This window comes from Haliaeetus leucocephalus, unplaced genomic scaffold (assembly GCF_000737465.1).
Source record: "Haliaeetus leucocephalus isolate CR32 unplaced genomic scaffold, Haliaeetus_leucocephalus-4.0 Scaffold197, whole genome shotgun sequence".
Classification (NCBI taxonomy): domain Eukaryota; kingdom Metazoa; phylum Chordata; class Aves; order Accipitriformes; family Accipitridae; genus Haliaeetus; species Haliaeetus leucocephalus.
The window spans coordinates 344,603-358,713 of record NW_010972633.1 but is presented as its reverse complement, the minus strand read 5'-3'; the positions used below and the strand labels follow the sequence as shown (position 1 = coordinate 358,713).

At 37.8% G+C, this 14,111-nt stretch overlaps 1 protein-coding gene across 1 annotated transcript in view; it reads right to left on the bottom strand.

Annotated features, from left to right (window-relative positions):
- DTNB (dystrobrevin, beta) overlaps positions 1–13,554 on the bottom strand; it is a 202,114-nt gene extending 188,560 nt beyond the window's left edge. Inside the window, exon 1 of the mRNA XM_010565883.1 lies at positions 13,476–13,554. The gene's annotated coding sequence lies outside the window, so the exon portion shown is untranslated. The remainder of the gene's footprint in view (positions 1–13,475) is intronic.
- Between the last annotated feature and the right edge of the window lie 557 nt (positions 13,555–14,111).

The window sequence follows — 14,111 nt, the reverse complement described above, 5'->3', positions numbered from 1 at the left end:
CAAAAAAAACCCCTCCCTTCCCCCCCCCCCCCCCCCCAAAAAAAATAAAATCAAATGTTACTATTTAGATTCAGAGGCTCTCCTTGCTGATTCTTTCCTGCTATTATCTGTGAGGGGGCAAACATCTAGGAAATGATCTTTCTGGGCCAGAGAGTTACACATTATAAAATCAAATAGAGTGGAGAAAGAAGAGACAAGCTGGCAAGTATATGGAAAAGTTGTGGAAATTACATTAGTCATATAAGAACTATTAGAATAACTGACAAACCTGTTTTTAGAGCCTAAATAATCAGATACAGAAGGATCCCTTACTGACAAAGCTGGGAAGGAGAAAGATGGAAAGTCTATATTCACCTTTGCACTTCAAACCTATCTCAAGGTCAAAACAGGAATGAACTAAAACCAGAATAACTGCAATTATGCCAAGGATGCAAATGAGAGTGCTCAACATCAGAAAACAAGAAAGGTAAACTACAGTTTGTTCTGCATTTTTTGGTCTGGTTGGTTTTGTTTGTTTGAAGGGGCGGGGGTGTTTGGTTTGTTTTTTTGGTGGTTTTATTTTCGTTTGGCTGGTTGTGCATTGTGGTGGTTTTTTTTGTTTGGTGAGGGTTTTTTTGTTTGTTTGTTTTTTTAACATTTGTGGCACAATGCATGAGAAAAGTGCCAAGAAACATGCATGGATTGAAATCACAAGGCAGAAAAAAATTCTCAAGATAGATGCTCACCTTACAATGGACATATGTGGAAAAATAACACTCAAATATATTTATGTACCAACAGAGGAAAATGTGAATGCATTGGGGATTCTCCAGTATCACACTACATGTTTAAACAGGTACTTATGAGGGGTTTTTTCATCCAGTTTCGTCCTTCACATTTTGTGATGAGCTGCTTGTAAACACTTGGTATCTATTTCATCATTCTTCAAATCCCCGAAAGATCAGCAATGCTTGGGATAAGCGGTATACATAGACCAACACCTGTCTTAGAGATCAGTACTGTATTTTTGTGCTCTTTAGCATATGCTACCATTTTAGAATGTGCTAACTATACAGCATACACTATATGATCACTCTATGCTGAAGAAGTCCCAGGTCCATGCCTGCAGTAACCAGGCACTATATTGCTACAAAAAGGACAGCAGCAACATGCATCTAAAACTGTCAATACTTTACACCGTCAACAGACAAAAGTTCTTCTACATTCACAAAACGTCAGCTTTGGACCTGAATATTTCTGTAACAGTGACCCAGACCTAGTTTGTTGCACTTGAGTCATAAAAAGAACTCAGATGAAATGCTAAACAGGGATTTAGAAGAAGAAACATGCTTGGTCATGCTTAAAAGCCTGAATTATTTTATAGCAGAGTTCTACTAAAAGAATAACAGCATGCTACTGGGCCAAATCCAGCTTGCCAGCGCAGCACCATGTCTCCAAAAGGAACCCAAAGCAGATGCGCAAGGAAGAATACAAGAATGGGGCAAGCATACAGAAAAACTTCCCAAGAACTTCGTTTCAAGTTCCCAAAGTTTGCAGTGCCAAGACTTCCCGAGCCAAAGTGATTCTCTGTCTTTAGTAACCATCAACAGCCCTTTCCGCCACAAGCCTGTGTGTTTGTCCCTTTACTGCCCATAATCTCCACAACATTCATGATTTTATAGCTCTCCAACACATCTCTTCCCCAGCTGCCTCTCTTCCACATTGAGGGATCTCAGCTTATTTTGTCATTCCTTGTACCAAATACACTTTGTGCTCCTATGAGTCCAAATCAGCACACGCATATGAAGAAAGCTGGGCAGCCAAGGAAAGGTCAAAGAGGGGTGACTAAAGCAATTAATGCGCATGTTACTAGGAAAAGCCTAGGATGGAAAACCACAACAGGCTGAACAAGGAGGTGAGAAGTAAAGATGAACAGGGGATCATGGCTTTGCACAGGAATGACTGGAATGGCCATGAGCAGCAACACAGAACACACAGAATGTTATTTGACTTGGACAAACTGAAAGATGAGAGGTAAGGATCAAAATTGCTATAGACAGCAGAAAAAAAACCCAGCTTTTCCAAAATAAAGTAACTGTGAATTTAAGTTTTCCTCTGTCCATGAAATAGAGAATAAAATGCATTTCATTTTCCTGTAGCTTTCGGTACAGGTAGCTATATGCTACCTGAAGGTGCAAATGCCTACAAACATTAGAACTTGCAGATGAAGAATGCATGCAGGAGTTATTATGTATTCAGAAGATGAAATTAGGAGGGAGTTTTAACATAAAACTACCCTAAGTATTAATCAGACTTTTATAAAAACAACAGTAAACACTGTACATGTGTTTGAAGGGAAACGGCCAAGACTGAAAGGGAAATGTTAAATCCTAACTTCAGTGTTTCTTTAAGCATGGTCTTAAACTGCATACACAAATACCAAAAATGCCAGACAGCTTTCTGTGGTTTTGGCCATAGTACAAAATGCCCGACCTCCATCCAGTCAGACTTTCTAATGCTAGACAGTACAATTGTTTTCTGTGGACTAGGCCTAATGACTTCTTACTTCTTCCCTTACGCTTCCTGCCATATACCCTTTGAGCACCTCAAAGGTAAAGTTCACTGAAAGAGCCTATGCATTAAGATACCAGGACTTGGGATTAGTAGTGTTTAATTAAAGAATCCACTTTCTTCCTTCCCCCACTCTAAATCACCACTGAACCTCAGAATAATTACACAGAAAAGCAAGGTTCCCTAAAAGGTCCTTGCAGCAAAAAAAAGCCTCACTTGTCAGCAGAGATACTTCAACTTCTTGGAAGCCAAGCACTTTGAGATCCAGACAATACTTCTTGCTATTTGTATAAAGCTAGAAATCAAAAACCTCTGAATTTCACAGAAAACTCTATATTTCTAATTAGGTTCAGAGATGTTATGCTTTAATTATTCCAAAAAGGCTGGATTGTGCTTTAAAGGCCAGGGTTAAAATTGTAGTACCGAGTTCTGTCTTCTCCATGGTTCTTCTGTATGACAAGAAACCTGTAAAATTCCATTCTGCACCCTTGGAAATTTGCAGGGGTGTGGTTTCTGTTTGTTTATTTTAAATAGAAACATAAGAATGAGCACACTGTGTCAAACCAAAAGTATGGATCCTCATCATCTTTCTGCTTCTTTTAGACTCATGACTGGTTAGTTCCATTTTATGCTTCCTCCTGCCTCCACCCATTTCTGTATCGGACAAGACACAAACAATCCTTAGACATCATCTCTTTTCTAGGCAGAAGAATCTGGAGACTAGCTGTTTCTCGCATAGAAATCACTCAGACTTATGATTGATCTTTATCATCTTCTACCATCCCTTTTCTTATTCCATCATCTGCTTTCAGAGATGAAGGAGAAACAGAACAGAGTATTCAATAGGTAGGCACACCACTGCTTTATACAGCAGGAATAACATTGTCTTCTTTTTTAAAAGGCTCTTAATATTCTTAATAGGACATTAAGAATATTTTTAAGAACATTTATTAAGCTTTTTTTTTTTTTGGACCATGACTGAGCATTGGTCTGAAGCTTTCACAGAACTATACTAAAGCATCGGGATAATAATCCTGAGGGACAGTTCAGAGCCTAGGAGCGGACACATAAACCTAGGACTGCCTGTTTATCCTCTCCCCTCTTTCACCCCTTTATTTGCATAACTTCATATGCCTCTGCAGTGGACAATAAAAGAGTAGATGAAAGTCAATTGCTAACAGAGTCCTTCTAAACATTTTAATAATTGGCTTGCATTTTTAATGTGATTTCCTTCAGCAGAGACCTCACTGTTCACCCTCTGGTCAGTTATCATTTGTGATTGTCACTATCATAAACAACAGTGTACAACAGTGTAACCTGGGGATGGTGCCTACAAGGAATTATTCTCTGACTCTTTAGATATATTTGCCTTCTACCCCAAAACATAACCTTGCTTTTAGAGTAGAAAGGTATGTTTTTCTTACCTTTACCCTATACTGAGGCATTCTTAGCAGTAAGATGAGTTCATCTGTTTTTGTTTTGCTTCCCATTTCCCCACTCCAGTGTTTTTCAAATTAGAAATCGATATTGTGTGATATAAAACAAACCTGTTTTCTCTCTTGCTGCTAAAAAGACATAGAAGTCATTGTCAAAGTAAATACTGTACTCACAACTGAATTGAAAGAAAAATCAGAGGTCTAGACATTGCTTCAAGTGCTAAGACTAGCAGATTTTCAAAAAGTATAGAACTGGTGTACATATAAATAACTGAAGAATGACACTGGAATTTAATTTCTTCAGCTTTAATAACACACAATTCAACCAAAGGCTGATACCTCCAGTGCTTAAAGAAATATGCCTGGACACAAACCATCTGTATTGCCACCAGTCTTTTTAGAGAGGAAAACCTAAAATCTGATAAAGATGTGAATTTCACGTACACAAGTGTTTCTTGATGAACACCCTGTTTTGCTATTCTAGCAAAAGCAGTATCATCAAGTAACTTACTCGGCTTCCAGTCATGGTGATGTGCCAGTGAGCCTACATGGTCTGCCCTGGATGATTTCCATTGGTATTTCTTCCTCAGAAAGCTTTCTGTAACCTTTGGCAATCCAGAAAGGACACTTGCATTACGACAGCTCTTGGTTCACTTAAGGATAGGACCAAGAGTAGGTTCAACCTACTGCATTTTTTCCTTCAAGGATTCTGATAAGCATGGAGAACTGGAAGTAAAAGTTAGTTCCACAGGTTTTGGTGGTCTTATCAGTTCTTGCTCTGACAGCACAGGCTAAATTTACAGTCACCACTTAAGGTGAAAGTACAGAAAACTTGCAAGAGAGTGCACAAGTGCTCTGCACAAGTCTGACTCAGTGAAACACAGAGTTTCCTCCCCAAAGTGATAGAACAGTGCTTGAATTTAAAGTCAGAATGGTGCTTGTTCCACAGAATATGGTTCTGCTTTATGTCAAGAGGCAGCAACTTTGTTTAAGAAAGAAAATCTGAAATCAGTAAGATGAACCCAGTATTGGCAAAGAGTTTATCTTTTATGTGCCAGAGAAGTCAGGATAGGTACCAATACTGACTGCAGTCTAGAAGTCTTAACAGTCAAGTATGCTCAAGCTGAAATCAGAAATGAAAGTTTAAGAGTTGAAGTTACTGCTGCAGCCAGCACCTGACACCATGCTGATTGTGTTTGCCGATTTCACTGCAGAGATACCGAAAGTAAGCCACAACCTGCTCCAATTTCAACTACTTCAGTCATAATGCATGTGCTCAACTTGCTTTTCTAAGTATTCAGATTAGAGGCTGAGGTGGTTGAAAATTACCGAGACACTCTAATATTATAATGATAATTTATTTTTACTTACACATAAGTGTGTGTATATATCTGTATGTCTATATACATATATAAAAAAGGATTTATTTTTTTTTTACTGTGATGGGAAGACTAATCTCAAGTTCCAGATGCCTATTATTTAAATTTGCAATGTTGAGAATCAGCAGAGAATTATTTACTGCAGTAAAATATTCACTAAAGAAACACAGTTTAATTATTATTAAATAATATTAGAAAAAATCATTAAATGCTATCAGTTATTTGCATATACTTGTTGCAAAGTAATGTTCACCTTAAAGCACAAAAATTGTGTAAGATAATAGTACCTCACGAAACTACAGTTGAGTATGTTTGATGCAAACCTTCAAAAAGTTTACCATTTCCCTTTTTCCATTCACCTTCTCCCTCTCTCAGTAGCTACAATAACACTGATTGCTTCATGAATAACCTCTATGACAGAAGAAAAAAGCTGATTTACAAATTCCATACCAATAAGCGTGGAAAATTCTACAGTCAGTCATCATCTAAAATATCTTCAATAGCACCATAAACTCAAACATTTTTCTTATTTATCTTGTGGTTTTTTTTTTTTCCTTTTCCTGTTTATATTCCATTCTTCTGTTTCATAGTTCCCCCTTTTCCTTACCTTTAAAAGCTCTCTCCCACACCCACAACACATGCATGCATTATATATGTACACCTGGCTGGATAAAAGCCAACAATATAAATAAAAAGTAAAACCTAATGACTGTTTTCCCCTTGACTTGCTGTAACAGGTTCAGCCACTAATGACTCTAGACCACGCATTTCTGTGGTTCTTGATCACACTTGTAGCTTAAGCACAAACATGAACGCAAGCAAGCCACTCTGAAGATTGTTAGGCCAATACTACAGGACCTATCTTAAAAGGTTTCGCTCTTCTTGGAGCTCATCAGCTGTAGGTAACGGCCTAAATGAGCAGCTTTTCCTTTTCAAATCAAAGGGAGGGAGACAGACCATGTAATTAATCTCAGCTAATACAGCAGCCTTTATATTCTAGCACTAACTATAGCCACCACCTAAGAAGTCACACTTGTATTCTTCCCTAACTGCTATTATATTGACTTCCTACTACCTTAGGGACTATAAACTTAAACTTTGTTATTTGGGTTCCACATCTGCAATTTCAGATGCTTCCTCACTGCTTTTTGATTATTCTAATTTAGACACTAAATCAGTTAATTAGCTAGACAGATTTTTGGGGTTTTTTTTTGCTTTAAAGTCAATTTTATTTTGTATTTCCACCTTTAAGAGAGACTCCAAAGGAAATTCTGATCTTTATGATGTGATAACCATTTCCAGGCATTGGTTTGCATTGAAATGCAGCCTCATCAGCCAAACAGAAGAACACAGAAATACAAGTTAATTTATGAATTATTAAATTTGAGTTTGCTCAGATTCTTGATGTTGCATTTTACTAGCAGAAATAATAGTTGATATCACTGATAAGAAGATTGCCGTTGCTGTGTGAGGGTAAAATTGCGCTTACACCTATTTATGTTCAGAAATAACCTGTGATTAAAAAAAAATTCAGAATACCAGTTTGGGACATATGTTGATCTTAAAGGTACTCGATACACAGTGAAGGAAGTTTAGTAACTTTCTGCTAATTTTCTGATTAGAAAGAACACATCTTCACAGGTGGTTTAAAGAAAAGCTTTCCTGCCATGTCAGTCCATTCACTTTTAAAATCTGAATGAACCTGTCATTGAGATGAAGATATTGAATAAAAATTCAGGGCATACCTGCACTTGCAAAACAAGTTATTGCTGTTGCATCTGGTTTAGCACTTCAGTCACTTGTTTTGGGCTTCTAAACTTGTATGGCTTCAACTGTCATTTGATTTGACTAATTTTAAATAATTTCTAAATGTTCATAAATGCTTTGTTAAAGTTTAAAAATAAATTTATTTAAGATAAAAGTGCTTACATTTATTCATCTTAGACAGATTTCAGTAAAAAGATGCTGAAGTATTTTTACTTTTTCTTTACTAAGAACTTGAGCAAAAACCCCACAAAGACTGATTTCATTCCCTCATCTGCCCCTCTGTCCAAAATACTTGATGCTGTCTTACTCATTTCTTTGTTCTTCATCCTCTCTTGGTTCATATTCCGATCTCCTTTTTATCAACAGTCAAATATTAATATATGCAATTGATTAAAAGTATTCCTTCATTCCCCTGTGTCTCTTACTAAGAAAAAGAAATCAATCTAGAATTTATTTCAGGGGGACACATCTAACACACTTAGACCAAAACACAGAAAGACAAAAGATAAACCTTTTATACTTATGGAATTAGACCGGCAAGATCTTCTTTTAATGTCTATTTTAACCATTTCTGATAATTCTCCTAGTTCAACTTAAAATTTCAAACTCTGGTCCCATCACTGTATGGGATAAGTAATTGAAGCATAAGCAATTGTGCACAAAAGTATTAAAAATACTTTAAAATGTTACTTCTGCATCTAAAGCAACAGGAGTAACAGAGCATCTTTGAGAAATAATATGTATCTTTGTTGCATAGTTTCCTAAAAAGTTAAAGGTCTGGATCACTCACAGATTTTTAAGATAAAGCTTGCTTACAACTATTGGACTCAAATGCTTGCATAAGATCTTTACAAATCAAAACTGACTTCAGTCTAGAAGAAGGGAGTAAGTGGAAAAAAACACTAGACTAAGACCAAGAGAATGGATTATAACTTTGCTGTGAAATCCTATACAAGTTGTGGTTCCCTTTTTTTTTTTAATAAATACAGTGGATCAAAAGCTACTCTTAAAAAACATGCACATATTGTACAGTAAACTTTCTTGAAAATGAATGGGCAATCAAGTAGTTTAGGAAATAAAATTTAGTACTATGAACTAAACATTTCCCTACTCCATGCCTTGCCACTTCTGTTTAAACTGTAAGATTTTTTTCAAGGCATAAAATGCCATCTGCTTTGTTCGTACAGGACATTGCATGCAGCAACACAACCTCAGCCAGTTCTTATTGCTTTAATTTTCTGTTACAGAAAACAACCACAGCATTGGTCTAAGCCCCAGTATGAGACCAGCAATCTTATCTTCCCACCTAGTAAGAAATTGATGAAGATTTTACTAGAAACAAAGATGAACAAGTAACAATATTTAATCATGGGTTTCTTTCAAAACCTTCAAAAGCTTTTAACACTATTTTAAAAAGAAGCTCCAGATTACCTCAAGACAAAACAGAAAAAAAATCAAATCCAGGTAGAGTTCCAAACCATCTGAATTACTGTAACACAACAGGATTTAAGTTCACATATATAACTGTTCAATGCCTAGAACAGAAGAAAATCCCTGCCCTAAAGAATTTACAGGTCAGGTGCAAGACTATAGACAGGTTGGTGAGACTGATGGTGGGCACTGTACGTTAGTAGCCTACTTCTTGTGAAGTTTGTCACAAAAACAAAGAAAGCGTTAAATGAATGCTACAGGGTATTACTTTAGGTACATAGCAATATATATTCATTTTTAGTAAACAGGAAATTGTCAAGCATGGAGAACAGGAAAACTGCAAGCTATTAAGGACAACACTGTGTGTTTAAACACGTATTGCACAGTCAGATTTGTCTTCCAGCAAACTAAAGAGAGGATGCATACAAGTCAGGACACAAAGTACTTAGAATACAAAAATGCTTTTCTTGAATAACTGCAGAGCCATCACAAACTCTTATTTTTCTTCATTGCCCAAAAGCCTGAGGAACAGAAGTGGGTTTTTACAACTTGCCCTGTTGATTTTAAGGCTGAAGTTAAAAGTAATGTCTATACATAAGATTTACCACAAGCCTGCAAACAAAAGCAAATTTAGCACTTAAAATTGTTTCCTTAAAATAAAGCAGTGTTAATGTTAGATAAATGAAACATTACACCGTGATTTTCAAGGAGTAAGAAGTTGGAAATATCCTAATTAATAGCTTGCCTCTTCCTCTGAGGAAGGGAAGACTCGTCTTCTTTATAACACTGGAGGGGATTTCTGTGCAATCTGTGCTTCCCAGATTTTCCAGTGTGAATCTTACAAAACCCTTTCTAGCCATTTTATTCTGCAGGTTCTCAGAACTGCTTACTAGACCACAAGAGAGAATTCTAAAATTGCCTCTTCACCAAAATGGAACATTTATTAGGAAATGTTTTGAGTTACATTTTTGCCCCGTTCTCTATTAACCTAGATTAACAGATTGAGCATCAACAGAGTAAGGAATGCACCACCAGCAGGATAACATACGTAAGTGAAGACTGACAGAATGCAGACAAACCCTGATCTCGGGCTGGCAGATGACAGTATGAAGCATAAACACTACTCTCCTCCCAATCCATCCACATCAGTAGAAGATAATACCATTTTCAGTATGTGTCATCACCTCTAGTTCTCTATCACCTGCTACCATCTTCACCAACCAATAGTAATCCAAGCAAGACCTTCCCTTCCCACCTCACTTCAGATGTAATCACCTTAGATTAAAAGTTTCAGCACATCAGAAAAAGTTCACAGAAACTGCTCCTTTGGCACACCTGTAGAAATGGTAAATTCCAGTCAAAGGGGTAGTGACAAACACATGGAAACATGAACTACTATCACAACTGAATTAGGAAAGAAAGCTTACCCAAGCTTAATTATTCACACAATGATAATTTTATCTCCTACATTAATTTAAAATGTAAAATCATCCTCACTGACTTCACAAGTCTACAAAGGTATTTTTTTTTGAGAAGTGCCAGACGTTCTTAAAAAGGTATAAGAGTATAGAATAAGGAATTTACATTAAATTTAAAAAGTATATCTGCCATTTGGCACAGTCAATGGAAAAGTGAACACATATAGAGTCCCAGGTAACCTTAATTTTGTCTGAGCTGCCAGAAATGTACAATACCTTCATCAAAAATCTGGCTGCGCCCAAACTAGTTGTCAAAACCACCATTGCCTCCCTACTGCCTTAGTATTTACTTTGATGTGACCGGTCTATTAAAAAAGAGTAACTCAAAAAAATTAAAAGATAAGATTCCATAAGCACTGCAAAAGAAATTTAATATACATAAACAAACACAAAGAATACTGTTGTGCTTTTTATGTGGCATTCTGCCTGTCCCCAAAGCACCTCTCTCCCTAGGTGTAACTCTGCCATGCCCACACAGCTAGGTTGCTCCACTGTGCAATCCTAGTTAAGCCTCTCAAGACTTGCAGGCTTGCCCATATTGCTAGGTATTAAAAAAAAAAACCACCAAAAAAACCACCAAAAAAAAAAAAAAAAACAACAAAAAACCCAAACCATATTTTGGTTGCATCCACTAGGAAACCAGGGCAAGAAACACTTTAATGTACATACTTCATAGCACACCTACTTCCAAATAATTTGCTGTCTGCTCTGCTATACAACCTGCAGGATCACAATCATATAGCAAGTTAACTGATCCTAATACCCAGTCAAATTTTCTTTATGTTTATTGTTGCCATAAGTTTCTTCTCAAAGTCTATTCTGCTGTTATAAAAAACTGACCTACAAGCAGTAACACAGAATACATTATAGTAGAGCTGGAAACTTCCTCCCTTCCCTGCCTCCTATCTAACTTCTCTTTGCAGACTATATTCAAAAAAATGCCTTTTAGAATATTCAGTCCTTAACATTCAGCTCTGCATGGTCTTCTATTGCTGTTCCCACACACACAGCTGTAACACATGCAGAACTCTGTCAGCTTCTTTTCTAATCATCTGTGATCCAACAACAATCCAAATATCTCACCAACTATGGACACAAATGAAGTTTTTTCTATAAGAAAGGAAAAACAAAATAAGCCAAATGTAAAACTAGTTGATCACGGTTGCCATTGTCTTCTGTAAAACTAAGAGCTTTTATCCCTCATCTTTGTCACTTTTCCTGTTTTTAAAAAAATTTAAGTTAGGGACTAGGCTCCCTCACTGTTTGCTTTACAGCAAAATACCCTCTTCACTCCTCCACCACTTAAATGAAGTAAAAAGCTGCACATGAAAGCAGCAAGACTGATAAAGACTAAAAAATACCTCACACTTGCAGTCAGTCAGTAACTGCTTACAGTAGAGTTATTACAATTTTAAGTGTTTTGTAGCTATAATACACACATAATACAACCAATCTTTTAAAAAGATTGCTGTCATAATTGCATTCCTTTCCAAAGAGATACAACTGGCCAAATAAAATTCCACAATAGATATCACATTATAAGGTCTCCTACCATTTCTTCCAGATTTAGGTTGCCTAAAAGTCTTCAGTGGTATAAGTATTTTTATAAATCTGTATTACTTAAGCACAGCTGAGAGGTTAAAATACTTTCATTCCTTCTAATAGCCCTTGAAAGGCCACAGGGCTGGAAAAGACCCATGAAACTATTTAAGTTCAGCCACAGTTTACCAGTGGAAACCTGTTTAAACACTAAACCAAACATACACAATACAATCATGATTTCTTCTCCCTGGTACTCAAGAGGGGGGAAGAAATATTAACTCAATACAAATATTATGAATTCAAATCTTTATCACCAGATAACATAACCCTGAAACCACAAAGTAAAAAAAAAAAGTAGCAGTGATAGATAATGGTGAGAGAATCAGGCTGTGCTGTGAGTGGAATGCTGAAAGCCAATCCTTCACACCTGCTGGGAAATTGACTTCATTTCTATCAGGTGATGTATTCTGTAACTACAACGGTAGCGTCAATACTACAGACTACCATGTCTGAACTACAAGAATTATTTACCTTACCTTTTAAAAGAAGATCTAGGAAATTATTTGCAAGAAGTGCCTCATCTGAATACATCATTTAGGTTCTATAAAAGCTTGTGATGGGCCAGCCACATGAAGCCAGACTCTCTGAAGTATGCAGAGAGAGTATGTGCTGTGCACTCTGGTTAATGTGCCAACTAATCCCCAAGACATTGGTTTAAACTTCAAGACTTGATTTTTCTCCCTCTTCAAAAACTGTTAGCTTGCAGAGCATACCATAGATAACGTACGACTACGGCTACAAAGAATTGTAAGTTGTCACTCCTAATGCCACCCTGTGGTACTGAGTAGGTAATATAATTAAACTGACGGAAAAATTATGTCTTTTTATCAACACTTTATGATATTGCAAAAGCCCTTGTTCTTGCATTACAGTTTCTTCCCAAGTTTTCCATAGCATCCATCACTTAACTTTTTAGAATTTATATTATTGAAACCTCTAGGTTCTGTGATAAACCAGAAGCCTGAACATATTAGCTGCAACACAGACAATATATAAAGGAATTCACCATTCTAAGTAACATACAGCCTAAGACAAGAAGCTCTCTGCTGCAAACAAACAAGGAGTTTGAGACAACACTGATCAGCCTGCCAGCAGTCTAAATGCTGTCATGGCTCTTCTGTATTCATCACAACAAAAACTTTAATGAACAAGGTGGGGGGGGGAGGTGGGGTATCACAAGGCACTTACACAGAGGTCTACTGGATGTGAGATCATGTAACATGTAGGCAACAAACTCTGGCATCCCAAACACCAGAGTGGGGAGTTCCCTTCTTGTTACTGAAGGCAACCTCCAACCTCAGCAGCAGATTGGGGATAAATCATCAAATAGCTACAAAATAAAGACAAGAATCCTATGTGTGATAATGATAAGAAGCAGAAACCCAAAGAGGATATAAACAGGACAGTACAGTCAAGGCAACGACCTAAGCAAGCTACCTCTGGAGTAGCATCCTGGACAGATGAAAGCATAGCAAGAATTTAAGGGTCAGAGGAATGATGTTGCTGGAAACTTGATGTGAACTGACTAGTCTCCTAGGTCTCCATAAGGAAATCCATCAGCTTCACCTTCCCCAGCTAAGGGAACTGTTGCACAAGTAATGTAACTGTGTGGGATTTTTTAACTACAGGATTGCATCTCACTTATGAATACTTTTTACATGTCCAATACCTCACATGAAATGCAGAGCTCACTACTTCATACCAGAAGTTTGCCATAAATGAAAAATTTCTATGCAAGTTACTTGAGTGTGAACAAACAGGTAACTGCAATCGGTTACATAACACAAGTTTTTAAGTTCCATACCACAGGTAGTCACAACAGATCACATTACCTGAATTACACTGAGAAGTCTCTCAGGGCAACTTCTACTTTCCTGGGCTCAGTTCCTTCTTCAAACGTTTAAAGATAATCTAAAAAGATAGGGGGAAAAAACCCAAGGTTTTGTTTTTTTTTTCCCCCAAGAAAGACGTGGTTTTCCACAGAAAAATAACACCACCACCCCCCCCATTTTGCAGTTACAACTATGATTATGCTACTTTTGCCCTGATTGTGTCTCCTGCTAATTACAAGGAAGCAAAGCCTGCAGATTCTGCGTCTATGGGAGCATCTGTCTGCTACAAGATGAAACAAGAAGACACAGCCAAAAACACTTGGGTGCCAGGACTGTTCCCGCTGCCAGCCAACAGCCTCCACAAAGAGAGCAGCGGCGACGGAGCGCGGGGCAGGTAAACCTGCCAGGCTCTCTCCAAGGTATCCGGGGCCCGTTTAGGAGCACCCGACGCGGCAGCGCACCCTCTCCTCCCTCCCAAGGCTTCCCGCAGGGCGCTCCGCTCGGCATTTCCTCCGCGCCAGGCCCGGAGCCCGGCAAACCCCACCACCGCACCCGCAGCTCCCGGGGCTGAGGCGAGGGGCTCCGGCTCGGCGCTACCGCCGAGACCTCGCGGGCAGGAGGGGCGCGTCCCGGGCC